The sequence below is a fragment of the Pituophis catenifer genome, unplaced genomic scaffold (assembly GCF_029215685.1).
Source record: "Pituophis catenifer annectens isolate HBS135680 unplaced genomic scaffold, rPitCat1.0.hap2 SCAF_3, whole genome shotgun sequence".
NCBI classification, from domain to species: domain Eukaryota; kingdom Metazoa; phylum Chordata; class Lepidosauria; order Squamata; family Colubridae; genus Pituophis; species Pituophis catenifer.
In genome coordinates, this window is record NW_027256883.1 from 187,662,656 (window position 1) to 187,666,627 (window position 3,972).

A 3,972-nucleotide genomic window follows, 5' to 3' on the forward strand; every position below is an offset into this window, starting at 1 on the left:
TATCTTGTCTTAGGTTTATTTCATTTCATTGTTAATACATCAGCATAATAATTTCCAGAGGGAAAATAACAGCATTGAGTTTCAGGAAGAAAACTGCAGCACTGGCAATGTTAGTCCAGAAGAGGGAGCATTATCCAAAGAAAAGTGATGTTTAGGAAGAACATAACCTTATCAAAATTACAGTTTTCGTGGATGCGGAATGGTGCAAATGTCTAGCTATCTTTTTTAACATAGGGATTTTTAGTGAATTGGCATCATAATGAATCATATTAATCATTCTTATCCAAAAAAAAGCAGTTTAAATATGCATCAAATAAAGTTCCACCCTTGGTAGCCATATAGTGTTTTCAGCAAACCCTAATCTCAATATCCGTTCTGACTGTAAACTTCAGTTATGTCAGCATTCAACAATGAACTGAATCCAGATGTGCTGGGTTTACAAATCCCAGCATATCCAGCCAAGGGTATGACTTTAATTAAAGAAAGGTTGAGCAATAATGGATCTGAATATAGACTAATTTCTTATAGATTGATTATTTACTCTTTTTTACATTAAGCAGCCTTTTTTTTTTATTTGCCATGTTGGATTTCTTCTAATCTACTGGAAACCTAATCATCGCTTTTTCAAATAAGATTCATAGTTATATCTTGATGAAAAAGTGTAAATTTAGCATCTTTAGAGAAGAAAAGCAATAGGGATACAACCCAAATTATGATCCAATTTCTGGCATTCAATCGTTGTAGTTCTCTCTAGATAAAAGAAGAATGCCATCTATTAAAAACAGTTATAAGGTTTTGCTTATATAAAATGCTGAAGTTATTTCAGTTCCTTAATAATCATATTCTTATATGATTTAGTTTAATTTGTTCTGATAGTTCCTAACATTACTTTATTTGCTATTTATTTACTAGTCTTTTTCTCTAAATAGCAGTTTCAGTTTAGATCTTTGATAATACAGTCAGGGAGACTCAAAAGTTTTGCTTTTTCTCTCTTCTTCATTCTAATTCTCTGGTTGTCTTTTGAGATGTTTTTTTTTTTCTTAATCTCTATTGTCTATCTACTTACTCAATGGATCAACAAATTTTCCTTACACTAATTCTTAAAAATCTCATCATTTCAAACCTGAGCAGCAAAAGTCCATTAAAGATTACAGTAAAGGATTAAGGTAGGTGATAACAATATGAGAGGCAGTTTGGTCTAATGCAAGGCCCGCAAGCCGGATCCAGCCCGCAATGTGGTCGGAATCGGCCCGCGCGGCCATCCTGGAAACTATAAGGGGCCAGCCCAAGTCACTTTGGCTCAGCCCATGCCATCCTGCAGGACAAGCCTCCTGCCCACTGCCCCACCCACTGGAGACCTCTGGATTCCCTCTCCAACTCCGCCCGGCCCCCACAGGCACCACCCACACAAGTAATGTCAAGCTGGCCATGCCCCTGGGCCACGCCCATTCAGCCGCAACCACCCCAGCCATGCCCTTCCCCCCCCAGCCCCCGGAGGACAATCACAATGCTGATCCGGCCTGTGGCAGCTGTATTTCTGTTGTACCTGTCTCTGACACTACACCATTTGTATTTTCACTGCTTTCAAAATAGGCATTCTATAAATCTGGGTCTATTATTATTATTATTATTATATTATTATTAGTTCAATTTATATGCCGCCTTTCTCTGGAGATTCAGGGCAGCTATTATGTCCACATAGTTGTGGAAGATTCATAATGATGAGGCATGTAAATTCTTACATTCTGTATTAGGTGTTTCTATAGATTTTGCTTGCATAAATTCAGTCTTGTCACACTGGTGCCACCTAGAAACCCGATTTAAAAATATCCTGACCTTCCTTAATATTTGCGTAGGCACATTGAAGAAAGGTGAGAAATGTCAATTTAAAAAATGCAACTGACTTCACATGTTTTTTGTACTCCAAATTTAGCCATTAAAGTAGTTATCTTAAAAATAATGATTTTTTTTTTGTTACATTCATTCTGGAGGTGGCCTAGAGAGGAAGAATTTAGAGCTGCTTTCGAACAGCTAGGTTGGCAGAAGCTGGGACAAGTAACAGGAGCTCACCCCATTACGCGGCACTAGGGATTTGAACCACTGAACTGCCGATCTTTCGATCGACAAGCTCAGTGTCTTAGCCACAGAGCCACCACATCCCTCCTAATAGTATTATTATTATACTAATATAATAGTTTTGCCCTCCTAATCTCCCATGGAATCCTGCAACAAAAATCTCATAGAGTCTAATGGAACCGGATTGTATCTTGATTTTATAATGCAAAAATAAGCCAGGAATAATTAGTTTTGATCGTTTTTATCTTGCCCTGTACCTTGGCAAGGTTTTTAATAGTTCTCAAACATCATTCCCAGTATTCTAACAGTAACTAGTTATAATGATCAATTAAGTCTTCCAGAAAGAAATGAAGAAATAACAAGAAAATGGTTGAATTCAGCTCCTCCCAGATAAAAAACATCAATGTTTGCCAAGAGGTATGGTGAAAATCAAAAGAAGCAGAGTTAAATAAATATTTTCAAGTTTATAAAATCTTACAAAGGGCACAATACAGTAGAAATTAGAAGTGCAATTTATATTCACAGTTTGCAAGTAAATGTTCCCATTGAACTGAAATGAGGGTTTAAATAATAAATCTCAAATCAAACTCTAAATAAATGGACTTTTTCAGTCCATTTGGAGCTTGCAGTTTAGATAAACTATTTTGTAATCTTTCCATCAGCAGGTTCATCATCATCAACATCATCATCCATTTGTGTTGTTTTTATTTTGTAAAAAAACATACTTAAGAAATTTTTTTTTTAAAAAAATGGTACATTCACACGATGTTTTTTCCTTAACAACCGCTTTGCTTAGCAACAAAATTCCAGTCTCAGTTAAGTTCAATTAAGCAAGGGCTACCTGTATGTGCACTTTTGTATGCAGATGATGCCATGCTGTTGGCTGAGAATTAGAATAATTTGCAGCAGCAGTTGGATTGTATGGGATCTGAAAATTAAGGAATTTTGAGATGAAAATTAATGTATCAAAGTAAATGTGCTTGAGAAAGAAAATCAACAATTGTAAATTGTATATAAATGGTAAAAAAGAGCAAGAAGATGAATTTGTGTATTTTGATAGAATATTTACTAAAGATAGAAAAGTGGATTGAGAAAATGTTAAATATTTATTAATCGTATTTATTACAGCTGTCTGACTTTAAGACTCTGGGCAGTGTACGATAGGCCTAATGCATATATTATACAAAAGTTGCCAGAAAAGTAGTAAGTAGTATGGAATCTGTAGCAAGGAATGGTTTTTTAATATATATATATTAATAGATAGATAGATAGATAGATAGATAGATAGATAGATAGATAGATAGATAGATAGATATAGATATAGATATAGATATAGATATAGATATAGATATAGATGATATAGATATAGATATAGATATAGATATAGATATAGATATAGATATATAGATATATAGATATATATCCTGTTTTCTAGCTTGGTGCCTAGCTTTGCAAGAAAACAAGGAAGCTCAGAGAGCACCAAAGACACCTCAGAATCACATTTAGATATGCACTTCTATACAGAGCATTTTAGCTCTGTGAACATTTACCCATAAATACATCTCAAGGAATTCAGCGGGATTTACTGTGTATGTGTGAATGTGTAGACACATACAGAGGGTGATGTAGTTAGGACTGTACTGTAACGGGGGCCATTGTTGGACCAAGATCATAACCTTGGTAACTCATGGTTTGATCACTGCTTCAATTTGTTTTACACCACTTTGCCTTTAAAGATAACACAAAAGTTACAGGTGACACAAATAGAGCAGCAAGATCAAGCCCTGCCAATATAGAATTATACCTCCATTATAGTCACTGCATTGGTTGCCAGGAGGCTTCTGAGCCCAATTCAAAGTGCTCGTCATTACCTATAAAGTTCTAGATAACATCAGG